The sequence below is a fragment of the Sapajus apella genome, unplaced genomic scaffold (assembly GCF_009761245.1).
Source record: "Sapajus apella isolate SASKATOON/1434 unplaced genomic scaffold, GSC_monkey_1.0 scaffold3, whole genome shotgun sequence".
NCBI classification, from domain to species: domain Eukaryota; kingdom Metazoa; phylum Chordata; class Mammalia; order Primates; family Cebidae; genus Sapajus; species Sapajus apella.
Window position 1 is genome coordinate 3,735,573 of NW_022436943.1, and position 16,306 is coordinate 3,751,878.

Here is a 16,306-nt window from a genome sequence, read left to right on the forward strand (position 1 = left end):
CTGGGATTATAGGCACAGGCTATCATGCCCAGCTAATTTGTATATTTTTAGTAGAGATGTGTTTCTCCATGTTGGTTAGACTGGTGTCGAACTGTTGACCTCAAGTGATCCGCCCACCTCAGCCTCCCAAAGTGCTGGGATTACAGGCATGAGCCACCACACTGGCCCTCTCTCTCTCTTTTTAACATAGTCTCTCGTTGAGTTCCACAGTCTGCCTTGGTATACATAGATATAAATTTATTTTTGTTTATTCTGCTCCAGAAACTGCATATCTTGAATCTATGAATTAGTGTCTTTCAATACTATTGGGAAATTCTTAGCTATTATCTTTTAAAACACTTCTGATATATTTTCTCTCTTCTCTTGAAATAACAATTAGATATATGTTAAATCTGTTCTCCAGCTTTAATTTGTTCATATTTTCTATATGTTTTTTCTTTAATTCTTCATTCTGGATAATTTTGGGGGAAAATCTATCTTCTAATTCATTAATTATCTCTTTTGTTGAATCCATTTTTCTGTTAAATCTATCTATTGAACTTAAATGCTAATTATGATGTTTTTCATGTTTAGAAATTTTGTGTCTGCACAGATTTTCTGGATATTTTAATAGTTTCTTATTTATTACACATATTTTTCAAGTTTGTATTTTCTTGCTTTGGTATGGTAAGCATAGCTGTATTTTTTGACTGATAATTCCCGTATCTAAATTTCTTTGGGGTCTGTTTTTGCTGTCTGTTGTTTCAGCTGCCTCTCATCTTGATGTCAGGTTTTCTTGTGGCTCAGTGAATTTCTATTGAGAAAAGCTTAGATACCTTAATTTGAGTGCTTGCCTGTGTGTGTGTGTGTGTGTGTGTGTGTGTGTGTGTGTGCGCGCGCGCGTGCGCGCATGCGCATGTACAAATCCTTGAGGGAGAAACAAAGGTGAATTCTTCCAGTGAGTTTTGTCTTTGCAATGCATCTGAAGTAATTGTCAGTTCAGAAGCTTTTAAAATTCAATACTTGTCTTAGGATTTCTTTTAAAAGTTATGCATTTTTTATTTATGCATTTTTAATTGACAAACAAAAATTGTATATATTTACCATGTACAACATGTTATTTTGAAATATGTGTACATGGAACAATGGTTGATCTTTTTTTTTTTTTTGAGATGCAGTCTCACTCTGTCACCAGGCTGGAATTCAGTGGTGCGATCTCAGCTCACTGCAACCCACTCCTCCTGGGTTCAAGAGATTATCCTGCCTCAGCCTCCTGAGTAGCTGGGACTACAGGCGTGCACCACCATACCCAGTTAATTTTTGTATTTTTAGTAGAGTCGAGGTTTGACTATGTTGGCCAGGATGATCTCGATATCTTGACCTCGTGGTCCACCAACCTTGGCCTCCCAAAGTTCTGGGATTACAGGTGTGAGCCACCGCACCTGGCCTGGGTGATAATTTTTAAAGGCCACCTCAGACTGTGAATCTTGGCAATAAATTAGTGTGAGAAACAGCTTGTGGGTATAACTTACAAGTTCTTTTCCTCCTTTTGAGAATATAGTCCTTTGGGGCCTTAGCTTTATGGGATGAACATTTTCTATTAGTCTGCCCACTCTTCGTGGATCTTGGCATTCCTCAGACTGTCAGAATGAAATACAAGTGCTCTAGGTTTGGCAGATGCCCTCAGAGTGAGAGCCTGCTTCTGCGATCTGCTTCCCAGCCTGGATTCCCACCTCCATTTATATCTTTCCTTAGTGTTTCTTAGTTTTCAGTATTTTTTTCTAGCATTTTAGTTGTTATAGTAGAAGAGTTTGTTTAGAATCCTAGCCATCTATATTATCCTTCTACAAAAGATTCAACCATTTCCTTTCTACTGGAAATTTAGTTTGTCCCCTATTTTTTACTATTACAAGTCATGCTGTGGTGAGTAAGTGTCTTTATGTGCACATATGAGCATGTCTGTCAGGTAGATACCTATAATTGGAGGTGCTGGGTGGAAGAGTATGTGTATTTTAATTTTGATACAAAGAGGCATTACTAATTTGTCACCCCAAAACAGTGTACAAGCATGCTTTTTTTCATAACCTATCACCAGCACTACATTTTCTTTTATTTAAAAAAATTTTAAATTTCAATGGTTTTGGGGTACAGGTTTTTTGTTACATGGATAGGTTTTCTAGTGGTGATTTCTGAGATTTTAGTGCACCTGTCACCCAAGCAGTATACAGTGTACCCAATATGTACACTTATCCCTTACCCCCTTCCCCACCTTCTTCCCCCAGCGAGTCCCCAAAGTCCATTATGTCACTTTGATGCCTTTGCATCCTCATAGCTTACCTTCCACTTTTAAGTGAGAACATGCAACATTGGTTCTCCATTCCTGAGTTAGTTGACTTAGAATAATGGCTTCCAGCTCCATCCAAGTTGCTGCAAAATACATTATTTCATTCCTTTTCATGGTTGAGTAGTATTCCATGGTGTACATATACTACATTTGCTTTATCCACTTATTGATTGATGGGCACTTAGGTTGGTTCCACATCTTTGTAACCCGCACTACATTTTCAAACTTAAGAATTTATACCAATGTGGTGGATAAGAGTATATCTCATAGTCATTTTAATTTGGCAGTTTCTGTTCCTTAGTGAGTTTTTATCATCTTTTAATATATTTATTGGCCATTTGTATTTTTTTCTCCTGTGAAATGCTTATTTATATCCCCTATACTATTTTTTAAAGCATCAGATTGTTGCTATCTTACTGATTTGCACCATCTCTTTGCATAGTCTGGATATTAATCCTTCATCTCTATATTTTTTGCAATTTGTTTTTCTCCAAAAATTTACATTAGCTTTTAACTGAAGAAAAATTCCCATAGCCCCATTTAGATCTTTTTATAACATCTTTTACCCACCCTCCCCAGCAATTCAGAAATTTCATGTACTTAATATTTCACTTTCTTACTTTATGGTTTTTGAGTTTTCTACTATTTTTCTTTAATAATTTTATAGTTGTATTTTTTATGTTTAACTCTTTATCTAGATTGAATTTCTACACATAGTGTGGCATAAGGATAAAGAATTTTTTGCTGAAAAGTTATGTATCATTTTTATTTCACTGAAGATATGAAAAAACAACAGCCGTTTATTATATACTAAATGTCCATGTGTGCACTAGACGGTATCTGGATCCTCTTTCTTTGATCTATTTGTCTATTCTTGTTCCAACACCCTATTTTATATTATTTTATCTTACTAGCATGTTTAGAAATCTCTCAGAGTAGGGCTGGGTGCAGTGGCTCATGCCTGTAATCCCAGCACTTTGGGAGGCCGAGGTGGATGGATCACCTGAGTTTGGGAATTTGAGACCAGCCTGACCAACATGGAGAAACCTCGTCTCTGCTAAAAACAAAAAAATCAGCCGGGCATGGTGGTGCATGCCTGTAATCCCAGCTACTCAGGAGGCTGAGGCAGGAGAATCACTTGAACTCGGGAGGTAGAGGTTGTGGTGAGCCGAGATCTTGCCATTGCATTCCAGCCTGGACAACAAGATTGAAACTCCATTTCAAAGAAAAAAGGAAGCTCAGAGTATGTCTCCCTTCACAAGTCTTTTTCAAAATTTACTTGGTCATTCTAATGTGTTCTTTATTCCAGATGAGATTTTAGAATCAGCTTGTAATATAAGATAAAAATCCTTTCATAATTTTGATTGTCATTACATTAATTTATACTTACTTTAGAGGGATTTGGGGTTACTATAACAATAAACATCTCAATTCAGGAATATGCATATCTCTTTATTTAGTCTAATCCTTAAAAATATCCAATAACTTTCTAAATACTTTTCTCTATATTACTTTATGCATATTTCCTGTTACCATCCTCTCTAGATATTTTATACACTGCTTTAGTGGAGGGAAATTTTATAAAATTTAAAATTGATTAATTCCAGAAAAGGATCTTTTTGTTGATCATGTATTTAGCTCCTTCAATGAATCCATTATTAGTTTTCATTAAAATATTATCTTGATTGCTTTACATTTTCCTGTAAAAATAAAAAAAAAATTGGCTGGGAGTGGTGGCTCACACCTGTAATCCCAGTACTTTGAGAGGCTGAGGTGGGTGGATCACCTGAGGTTAGGAGTTTGAGACCAGCCTGGCCAGGATGGTGAAACCCCGTCTCTACTAAATATACAAAAATTAGCCGGGTGTAGTGGCACATGCCTGCAATCCCAGCTACTCGGGAGTCTGAGGCAGGATAATTGCTTGAGCCTGGTCGAAGGATGTTGCAGTGAGTCAAGATTGTGTCACTGCACTCCAGCCTGGTGACAGAGTGAGACTCCATCTCAAAAAAAAAAAAAAATTATCAACTCTTGCTCCATGTATACATATTTCAAAATAACATGTTGTACATGGTAAATATATACAATACAAATAGTGAATTTGTTGTTTTTTTTTGTGAAAAAAATAAGATTTTTTTGATGTATATATACTTTTTATTGTACTTTAGGTTGTGGGGTACATTTGCAGATCATGCAGGATTGTTGCATAGGTACATACGTGGCAATGTGGTTTGCTGCCTCCATCCAAAAGTTTTGAAGAATATTATAATTTTAACACCTGGTGACAACATATAGTAAGAGTGTATTAAAATTGCTAAGAACAATTATGCAGAAAACAGGAAAAAAAGCTGCCATCTTGGAAAAAATGAATCACTAAATGATTGCATAAAATCAGGCAAGAAAAGATAAAATTAGAGTTAAATTGAAATATCACATGAGTTTGTAATATTAAGGTAGCTTCCACTGTGTCACTAATGTAGTATAGGAAGGCTTTGATGTAACTATTCCTATAGCCAATAATAAAACAAAGTCCTGGAATAAACAGATGCTAATTATGACCATTGTTTTTCAGCAGCTTGTCCAAGGGCTCTGTACTCTATCTTGCAAGATCTGGGAAATGGAGAAAAAATATTTGCCAGGCCCCACTTGAGGCCTTTTGGTTGGGACTCTTGATTGCTTGATCTTTTATTATAATGTGCCTTTGTATCAGAAGGAAGTTGTAATGGAATTTTGCCATGGCTGGAGTTCATAATGGATTTCCCCCCGGGTGGTGGTTTTAAGTAAATTTAACCACAGGTCTGTAATCGGCTTGCTGGAATTATAACTTAAAAGTTCCCTGCAGGGCTTGGCATCAGGCTTCTGGTGTTCTTTGTATACTCTACCCTTAAGCACTATGCAAGCAACCCCACCTCTGTATCCAGGGACTGTTTACATAATTGGCATTTTCAACATTTGGGCAAAGGGCTGAAATCAATATGGGCAATATCTAAATATTATTTAAGCATTGCATATGATAGTAAAGGGTGGTGAAATCCTTTGATCAGCCTATCTTTTAGTGTTCTGAAATTCATCGTATTGTGATTCAAAGAATCAGTAATCTATCCCAGAGATAGCAAAATTCTAAAATCTGGTCAGCTGCAAAACATGCACCAATTTACTTAGATATAACTATAAGTAGTCCTGTTTTCTTTGCTTACAAGTGATGATAGAATGAAATTTTAAATTTTGCTCTAATCATATCTGTCAGAGGTGACTTGACTTTCTAGAATTGTATGAGGCTAATTAAAATACTGGCTCAGTTTACATCATAGACAATTCATTTAGAGAGGTGGTCTTCAAGCATATTTGAAAATACTTTATTTTTCCCTTCTATTAGTCAGTTAGTTTGGTCAAAAATGTGATTTTATATTTAAAATTGTTTTCTATTAGTAGATTCAATATATTTCTCCTTGGTGTTTAGGCATCCAATGAGAAATTTTATTAGGATATGCATGAGCATGGGTCTTTTTTTTTTTTCCTGCCTCAGGTTTATTTGTACAAATAGCACAGGAGGACCCCAGCCCCATGCAGATGGCAGCCTGGGGGTCGTACCAGTCCTTCTGTCCTCAGGCTGGCAGATAGAGATATCTACTCTGAAGCCTTTGTAGGGGCCTGGGCACCTTTGGGAGCCTGAGCTGGAACTGCAGCCGGAGCTGCAGCCTGGGCCTTGGTTTGATCCTTGGCTTTGGCCTTGGCCTTTGGCTGGCAGAGACTGAGCCCCTTGGCAATGCAGGCATGAGCATGCTTCCCAAGCTTGGGGAGGGCAATGTAGGCAAGTCAATTGAGCTTGCGGCTGACACCCTTTGGTATCTTGGGCTTAACCTCCTTGGGTTTTACAAGGGCCTTGATAGCCTCAGCACATGCACTCATGGTCTTGGCTTTGTTGGCCTGCATCTTTTCTAGGCCCTCCTTATTGTGCTTCTTAGCAAAGCGCATGTTCCTTAGGAACTTGGGGTCCACCCCCTTAAGAGATTTGTATCTTTGTGAACTGGGTTTCTTGATACCATTTCTGTGCCATTTTTGGGACTGGTTGGTTGTGGTGTGGTTCTTGGACTTGACTGTGTCTGCACCTAAGCCACGGCTCCCGAAGCACCTAGAACTGGAAGAGTGGGTCTTTTTTTAATTAATAGTCTAGGGCATTTGGAAATTCCTTTCTAGAACTTTGAGATTTTTTTCTTACATTAAAAAATTACTTCCCAGTCCCACATTAAAAAAAAAAATCATAGGTGATATTAGGCCTCATAAAGTAATCCTCCATGTCTCTTACTTTTTCCTTCATTTTTAAAAAATTGTTTTGCCCTAGTTATGGATGATTTCCTTTACTTCATTCTTCAGAATGCCAACTTGGTCTCTAGTCATATTATTCTATTCTATTCTATTCTCCTCAAGGAGAGTGATTCTCAGGAGTGATATTTTGACTGCAGCTGGGAGAATGAACTGGAGGATGTACCACTGGCGAGAAGGAGACCAGGAAGGAGCTTTTGCAGTAGCATGGATGAGAGATGATGGTGACTTGTGCTACAGAAATTGAGGGAAGTAAAAGGATTAGAGGAAATTAGGAGTTGAAATAGACAGCATGTGGGGATTTGATTTAGAATCAAAGAAGAGGGAGAAGCCAGGCTGAGGCTCTGGTTTAGACTTTGGCAGCTGGATAACTATTACACCATAGAGATCTCAGGAGTAAGAGCAGCTATTGGGGTAGATAATGTGTTCAAATTTGGATATGTTGAGTTTTAGGTGTCTCTGAGTCATATGGATGGAGGTATCTGTCAGACAGCTGGATTTATCAATTTGGAAGTCAGCAAAGATATCTGACAAAGAGATATGGCTAATGGATTTAGTAGCATATAGATAGAAATTGAAGCATAGAGCTGGTAATGTTACTTAGAGTGAGTAGAATGGAAAATGATGTTTAAGGGACAGATAGAGGAAGAGAGGTCTACAAAGAGGCAGAGAGGGAGAAGATAGAGAGTGTATTAGTTTTCTATAGTGGTCATAACAAATAACCACAAATCCATCATTTAAAAATAATACCCATTTATTATCTCAGTTCTGAAGGTCAGGAGTCTGGGTACAGCACGACTCAGCTGGTTTCTAGCTTGCTTTTAGCTTAGAGTTTCACCAGGCTGAAATCAAAGAGTTAGCAGAGCTGCAGTCCTTGCGGGAAGCCCTGGCAGGGAGCATCCATTTCCAGGTTCTCTCAGGTTATTGACAAAATTCCTTGCTGAATGGGAGATGTCCTCAGCTTCCAGAGGCTACTCATACTCCCTGGATCATGGCCGCCTTTAAAGCTGGCAATGGCAGCGTAAGTCCTTTTCACATTTCAAATCTCTCTTGCCATATCTCTCTGACTGACTCTTTTGCCTTCCTCTTCTGCTTTTAAGGGCAGATGTGGTTATATTGGTCCCACTTGGATAATCCAGGTCACTCTCCCCCTATTTAAAGGTCAGCTGATTAGTAAGCAGAGCTCCATCTGTAAAGTCTCCTCACAGCAGAAAGTAGATTAGTGTTTGATTGAATAGTTGGGAGATGGGAATTTTGAAAAGACATATTTAGAATTCTGCTTATCACAGAGAAACAGAAGAAAAACCAGAAGAGTGTAGTGTTGTGGAAACTAAAGGAGTAGTGTTTCAAAAAGGAGGGGGTAGTCAACAATGTCAAATCCTATACAGACATCAAGAAAGATGGGACCTGTGAGTGGAGCACATGCCAAATTATACTGGGTGTTTGGGGGACTGGAAAGCAAGAAGCAGAGGCGAGGGACATAGACAACTCTTTATAGGAGTTTGCCCTTAAATAGAAGGAATTAAGACAGCAGCTTGGGAGAGCAATTATATATTTTTTTTAGATGGAAAAGACCTAAGATCTTTTAAACACTAATTGTGAAAAGGCATTGGAAAGAGAAAGAAAGGGCGGCAATTCAAGAGAGGAATAACTTAGAGAACAAGGAGTGGGGACGCGAGGGACCTCGGAGCATCGGCCAAGGGACTGGTTGTTGACAGGACAAACGTTATTCTCTTTGTGCAAGGAAGGCGGATAGGAGGAAGGTGCAATGATGTGAGTCTGGGGACAGGAGGGTGGAAATAATTCTCAAATAGCTTCTGTGTCCCCTCTCACAGAAAGGTGATCTGCTGAGAGTATTTTCCGGTAGCTTGTTAAGTCCTGTTAGAACAGTGGCAACCTCTGTCTTTCACTCTAATTTCCTTATGCTTAGTGCAGTGTCTGACACATGGTTGACACCCAACCAATATTCGTTGAAAGAAACAATGAATGGATAAATAAATGCACAAGGCTGAGAGGATAAAGAAGTCGTAGGGGCTTTGGTAAGAGTGGAGGAGGTTTGACACAGCCACTGTCAAGAAAACTAACTAGAAAAATGCAAAGACTGTCTTAAGGGTCCAGGTGAGGGAAGAGACCATGATTAGCTAGAGTACTGATGGATGTTTTTGATTTTCTTCACCACTGCTCAGAAGCTTAGGTAGAGACGAGGGAGGCCAGAACCCCAGGTAGAGATGAGGAAGGCCAGATGTTAGCACTGATTTAGATGTGGGATTTTGCCAGGCAGGTGCAACAGGAGGACAGATGGAGTAAGGGAGTTGAAGATAATTGTCAAAGGAGCAGCTGAACTAATGAGCTGTGGGATCTGGACCATGTGGGCAAGGAAGTAAAGACAGGAGGGACTGATCAATAGAAGGAATGAATGGCTTGGGGTTCTCAGTGTGATAGGCAAAAGCCAGAGGGAGTGAGAGTAGTAAAGGCACAGGGAAAAGGTTGAGGATATAGCAAGGTGCTTTAAGTTGGGTAGCATTCCCAGGTGGCCTGGTGGAAGGTTTGGGACCAGTGGGATTTCAGGCCTAAAATCCAAGATAAAATCCAAGGAGGCACAGAGATGGGAATGAAGGTGAGGATAGCATCCATTAGAACTTATATTTAATAATAAAGAGAAGCCTGTGATTGTGGTGGGTTTAACTGGCTGGAAAGCCTCACAGAGTTATTTTTTGTAGGACTTTGGTGGATGATGGGGTGGTCATCTTAGAAATAATCATCTTCTATCTGAACTGATAGAATTTCCAAAGAAGCATGAGTTTTTGGTGGTGGGGGATAGCCTGGTTTCCCTGGAATGTGGCAGCCAAGATTTTGAGGGTGCTCAAGACTGGAGAGGTGCTGAGTACTGTGCCTAAGTTCTCACTTGTTATTTGTGTCATTAACTTCTATCTCCTTCCACTAAAGCTGTTACTGGGTGTATTAATTCCTAATGGCTGCTGTAAAAAATTTCCACAAATAAGAAATCTGAAATCATTATCACTGGGCTGAAACCAAGGTGTCAGCAGGGCCATACTCCCTCCAAAGGCCCTAGAGGAGCATAGGTTCCTTGCCTCTTCCACCTCCTGGTGGCTGCCAGCATTCCTTGGCTTGTGGCCACATTCCTCCAGTCTCGGCTCCTGTGGTCGCATTGCCATCTCTTCTGTGTCAAATCTCCCCTGCCTTTCCCTTATCAGGATACATATGATGGCATTTAGGCCCTATCCAGATAACCCAGGAGAATCTTCTCATCTCAAGATCTTTGACTTGGTCAACATCTGCAAAGAATTTACCACAATCATGTCACTTAGTTATGGGATACATTCTGAGAAGGACATTGCTGTGCACTACTGTATACATTATAAACACTGTGCATTTGAGCTACACTAAGTTTATAAAAAATATTTTTCTTTCTTCAATAATAAATTAACCTTAGGTTATAACTTTTTAACTTTATGAACTTTTTAATTTTCTTAACTTTCTGACCCTTTTGTAGTAATACTTAGCTCAAAACACAAACACACTCTACAGCTATACAAAATATTTTATTTTTTATATCTTACATAATAAACTGTTTTGTATTTTTAATTTTTTTAAACATCCCCCCAAGTCCTCAGGCATGTTCCAGCATCTGGATGGCCACCTGGAACTCTGTCATCTTTCAGGAGATGTTGCCAGCACTCTGCTTATGATAGACAGTTTCCAAGGATAGCCTGCGGCTTATTAAAAATGATCTTTTAGGAGATCATTCCACCTTTTCCAGTTTCCTTTCCATATTCGTTGAATGCAGTGTTGGCAAGCCAATAGGTACAAAAGCTCTAGAGATGGAGACAGCACAGCGAATTGATATTTCTTTGCAATCGTTCTTCCTATAGGGTTGAATTTCATATTTATACACATACTTTTTATATGTAGGTACTGGCTACCAGAGAATTGAGTGAAACTTATTTCCGTGTCCTCAATTATCTCACAGAGCAATGAAGGAAAGAGATATTGAAGTTGCTATTTAAGTCAAGGCAAAATGACTAAAAGCTACAGTGAGGTGAAAGTAACAAGAAATGAGAAGAATAGATCCACTTGCATGGTAAAGCAGAAAGAATATGGGATCTACGATCAGACCAATCTGGGTTGGAACCATCCCTGCTGTTTGCTAGCTAAGTGACATTAGGCAAGCCACCTCACCTTTCCAAGGTTTTGTTTTCTTAGCTCCAGTCTAGAGATGACAACATGTATTTGCAGAGCTAGTTGAAGATGTCATAATAGAATATATGTCGAGTGCAGTTTCTGTCATGGGAAGCTAAGACCTAAAGGAAACCTTAGTGCACTCGGAAGAACATGGCCACTGGGATGGTATGAGTTCAAATTCTGCTCCTGTCAGTCACTAGAGGTATGGATTCATTGCACAATATCCAAGAGACTTTTTCTTTTCTAAAAATGGGAACTACTCAGACTGCATCCTGTACCCTCTTACTCTCCCAGAGGAAGAGAAGAACGATCATTAATGGCAAACGGCAGCTGCAGAGAAGCAAAACCGAAAGCTGGCTTCATGCTAAGGAGAGAATGCAGCTCCTCCTCACATGTTCCAGAGCTCTACATTTTCAGAGAAATTTCTCTAGTAAAAAACTGTAGAAATGATTCCTGAGTGTATAGTCTTTCTAAGAGCCTTTTTTGATCTGTCAAATACTTAATAATACTTTGCAGGGATATTGGGAAGATTAGAAAAGATAATTTTGGTTAATATTATGGAAGAAAGTGATTCATTCTATTTGAGAAGTGATCTAGGTTAATTACAGGGTAGAGACGGAACTTGAACTGGGTCTTGAAAATTGAAAATTCTGATAGCTGGAGAAAGAGGGAAAGGCATTTGGGATGAACGAACGGCATGAATAAAAAAAATGCAGAGTACATTGGTGTGCAGGAAATGGTGTGTATGCTGACATGGTAGAGAGTGGAGTATGGTTGGAGAGCACCAGCAGGGACAGCTGGGGAGATGGGCTGGGGCTGGATGATGAAAAGCTTGCTGGAAGTGCCAAGAGGTGGTTCAGAGAATGCCCAGCATCTTACACTAAGATAGTATTCACCGAAGAGGGGTGTGCAAGATGATATAAAGAAGTGTGGGAAGAAATTAGTAGAACTTCCAGAGAACTTCTCTCTCTATTCATTTTATATTTCATTCCTCCCAATCTTTATTTTAATGTTTTGTATTACTTATAAAATACTGTACAGTAACTGATACTTACCATTTACTATACATATATATGTATATGTATATATGTTTATACATATATACATATACATATATATATGTATATATGTTTATACATATATACATATACATATATATATATATATATATGTATATGTATAAAATAGTTACTGATGGAGTGCAGGATCAAAACTTCAGAGAACAGACAGTCCTTTAAAGTACAGCAGTGAAGCCTGCCCCACACTCCCACTAAAAGTGTAGTCACATGGTTCATGTGTCCCCACCCAAATCTCATCTTGAATTGTAATCCTCATTATTCCCATATGTTGAGGGAGGTACCTGGTGGGAGGTAACTGAATCATGGAGGTCATTTCCCCCATGCTGTTCTCATGATAGTGAGGGAGTTCTCATAAGATCTGATGGTTTTATAAGTGTTTGACAGTTCCTCCTTCACATGTGCTCTCTCCTGCTGCCATGTAAGACATTCCTGCTTCCCCTTCTGCCATGACTGTAAGTTTCCTGAGGCCTCCCAGACATGCCAAACTATGAGTCAATTAAATCTCTTTCCTTTGTTTACAAATTACCCAGTCTCGGGTAGTAAGTATTTTTATAGAAAGGTGAAAATGGACTACTACATGTAGGAAGACTCCTGGTTGGACCCAGGGATGATTGTGTACTGTTTAGGTGGACAGATTGGTTCTATGGCTCTAGGATACCACGTCTGGACTCTGGCAGTTGTCTTTAAAGCAGGTGTGAAGAAAAAATTGTTTAAGATGCTGAAGTGGAGTCCCATTGGCCATATCTACAACATCTTCCAACATCTAACTTATCCTAACAACCCTCTACAAGTCCATGTATGTTGTTACTGGTTTACCTTGGAGGCCCCTTCAGGATGTGACACTACTTAGTGTTATATATTCGAAATATACTTTAATCCAGGTATTGATTGATGGATTGATTTTTACATGACTCTGCCTAGAGTTTAGTAACAGCTGACTAAATATTTTTCCAGGTTGAAATAGTTGTAGCCATGCTCTATGGAGTAACGTTTTGGGAGTGCATCACCCACATGACCCTGATGCCACCAGAATCCTCTTGTGAGGGGATCTGAGCCCTGCCAGTGTCTGGCTCTATATAAATGTGGGAATGGGGCACAAACATCAGATGCTCAGCCTCTAAGCATTTCTTGCTCTTCACAGGAAGGTGTCAACACCTGTACACTTTATGGAAGGACTTAGGCCTGCCTCTGACTGGTGCTGTGGAATCCCTGCACCCCAGATTGGTGTCAGGGAGTAAATCTCCAGGCTTGGTGTTAGAAAATGTGTTTTTGGAGCTCTGTTTCCTGGGATTCAGCCAAGCCGTTGGAGAGCTGTAAAATCTGGGGTTTGCCCTTTGAACCCAGGCTTTGATGTTTCACTACACTGAGATGTGTTATAAATGGATCTGTGAAACGGCCTCACAGAATTGTTGCTGACTTTGCTGTAGGGATGCTGTTAAGTTCAACAGTATATTATTATGTTACACAGTAATGTTTTAAGAGGCCCAAGTGAGAAGTTTTCTGTAAGTCTCAATATCAAGATAGAGAGTTTTTTCCCCTGAGCACCCAGTTCGTTTCTGATTTTATGAATATGGTAAAACATGTAAATGAATACATTTCTCTCGTTGAGAAATATAGAATCAAATTTGCTGCTTTCTTCTACAAAGTGCACAGGACTCTGGATATAGATGTAGTATATTAAGTCTAACTTCATCTTATTTGTTTCTACCTTAATTTTCCTGTTTATCTGTTGACTTCATTGATTTGTCTTCTTGTGTACTGAGCGTGTTTTCGTAAGCAACCTCAAATATTTCTAGAATTAAGGGAATTGAGAAGAGTAAGATGGTTAAAAATGTGGATTCCCATGTTAGGCTGGCCTGAGGTCAAATTCCTGTCCTACTACTTAATACTTGTGGAACCCTGGGTGACTTATCTGACCTTGTCAAATCTCAGCATCCTCATCGTTATCTATAAAATGGGGAAAACAAGAGTACTGACTTCTTTTTAAGGCTGTTGTGGGTAATAAATGGAAACCATTTAATATGGTGGCTAGCGTACAGTGAGTACTGAGTCAATGCTACATGATTATGACTATTATAAATATTAGAACTAATGAGGGAGTAAATAAATACATGAATCAATGTACTTATTTATTTATAGTTACATTTAATAATATAAATATTTATATTGGAGGAGAAAAAACTCGGGTCCATCCTGCTGGAGCATTTTTCTCCTCATAGACTGAAGCAGTATGGAATATTAACTTCAAACCCTAATGATGATGGCTTCAAATTCTATAGAAGCTTACAAGCCCCTAAGCCTCTAAGAAGGATTTTTAAAAAAATTTTTTAACTAGAAGGGAACGAAGAAAGGGTCATAAAATGTTAAAGTATATTATTGACTATATTGCTAACCTATATCACTTTTCACCAGTAACTCCTAAAATTATTACTATCTCAAAAACAATTCCAAACAATAAAGCTACAGCTGGTGTGTGTGCTGTCATCAGTGCAGAGGAGGTATTGCTAGCCACTGGCCACATACCCACAAAACTTAAAAAGTGAAACAAAAATAAAAAAGTAAACAGAACAGGCTAAACATGAGCAGAATAGGCTGATGATGCTACAGTGAGTAAAAATCAGATGAATTTGAGAGAGGATAGTAATACCAAGGTAGTGTCTTTATTAGTTACTTTACAAAGAAGAGCGTATTATTTCCCTGAGGAACTCTGAAATTGCATATGCTTCAGGCACCAGACTGAGAACTCATTTTGGACTGGACTCTTACGTTCTTTACTCATCTTCAACTCTATTCCAGGACCCAACATGGGCCTAGCACAAATGTTTGCTGAGAAAACAAATGTATGAATAGGTTGCTTCAAGCTGTAGGGGGCCCCCATCAATGACTGGACAACCCCCCTGGAGTCATCAGGACTAAAGGAACCTCAGTGACCCTTGGGTTGGTGAGTAAGTAAATGGAAGCCTTTAATCCCTGGATCATGGGAATGGAGATTGCTTTCATTCACTCATTCATTCAATAAATTTGTGCCAAGTCACTCCCATGGTCCTGATGTTATGCTGGCCACAGTGGATATCATTGACAAGGCAAACTCAGGCTTGCTTCTTCTGGCGCTGATCATACAATAACACAGTGTGACAGGCACAACAAGGCATTCTATGGGATGACAAAGGAAGTATATTAAATCTAGATGAGGAATAAGTTGGAGGTCTTGATCAGTTTAAGAATAAAAGGGGTTGAGAGACAGCAGGGACAGCCAGAAAATTAGAAAGAGGAGGGTGCATGAGAGACACTGGCCATGACAGGCCAGTGTGTCTGGAGCAGAAGTGATGATGGGAGAATGATGAGAGCTAAGGCTGGCAGAGAAAGGAGGAGGCCAGCTGGGCAGGGCCTTCACACTATGATAAGGAATATCAGCCTTATGCTGGGAGCAATGAAGAACCATTGAAGGTTTTAAGTAGGAGTTCCAAGATCAGATCAAAGTTTGGAAAATTCACTCTGGGTGCCGTGGAGAATGGATTTCAGAGTGGAGATTAGAGACAGAAAAATGACTTGGTAAGGAGGCTGCTGCATAAGCAGGCAGCAGAGGGTGAGTGTGAAAGGGATTTGGGAATTCTCAGTGATTGGTTGTGACTGGTGAGAGAAGAAGAGTTGCCAGAGCTACCTGCAAAAGAATGAAGGTAAGATTGATGCTCTTTGAGTACTGGGTGAGACATTTTTCTACTTCTAACTCTGTAAGTCACCTTGTGATCCATAGGCAGGGAAGTGAGATCTGTATTCAACCACAAGGGATGATCCCAAAGTTCTCAGATCCCCTCTTCTTACCTCGTTCCCAATCTTCTTGTCATGGTGGCTTTGGAGCTGCAGTCACACTGGAAAATCATGGGAGCCTGAGGTTCCCTCTGATGGGCTTTAGGACCTGACACTTCTGCCTACAGACAGATGGGGGTTAGGAGCTGCATGGGAGAGCTTTGTGGAAAATAGGTGGAAATCAATGGAAGATACAGTTGCAGCATTGAACTTCTTGGAATTCGGAGGCAGAAAACCTGCATCCAGGCTCCGTCTGGTGTGAACTTGGGCATATCATTTAGGTTCCAACACTAAAAAGTCATTTAACTTCAACATTAAATAATATCATCACCTACAGAAGTCCATGGGTCATTTACACTCCATGAGTTTCAATTTTTTCCTTTATAAAATGAGAATTAAGATATTGTGGTGGCTCACGCCTGTAATCCCAGCACTGTGGGAGGCCGAGGCGGGTGGATCACGAGGTCAAGAGATCGAGACCATCCTGGTCAACATGGTGAAACCCCGTCTCTACTAAAACTACAAAAAATTAGCTGGGCATGTTGGCGCGTGCCTGTAATCCCAGCTACTCAGG

The 16,306-nt window shown here is 39.6% G+C and overlaps 1 non-coding gene and 1 pseudogene across 1 annotated transcript; both read right to left on the minus strand.

Moving 5' to 3' along the window:
* Positions 1 to 5,915: 5,915 nt before the first annotated feature.
* On the minus strand, positions 5,916 to 12,667 carry LOC116529802 (annotated as a pseudogene).
* LOC116536296 lies at positions 11,102 to 11,315 on the minus strand. Its single transcript, XR_004262564.1, has one exon. It is a non-coding gene; the product is annotated as a small nucleolar RNA U3 (small nucleolar RNA).
* Positions 12,668 to 16,306: the final 3,639 nt, after the last annotated feature.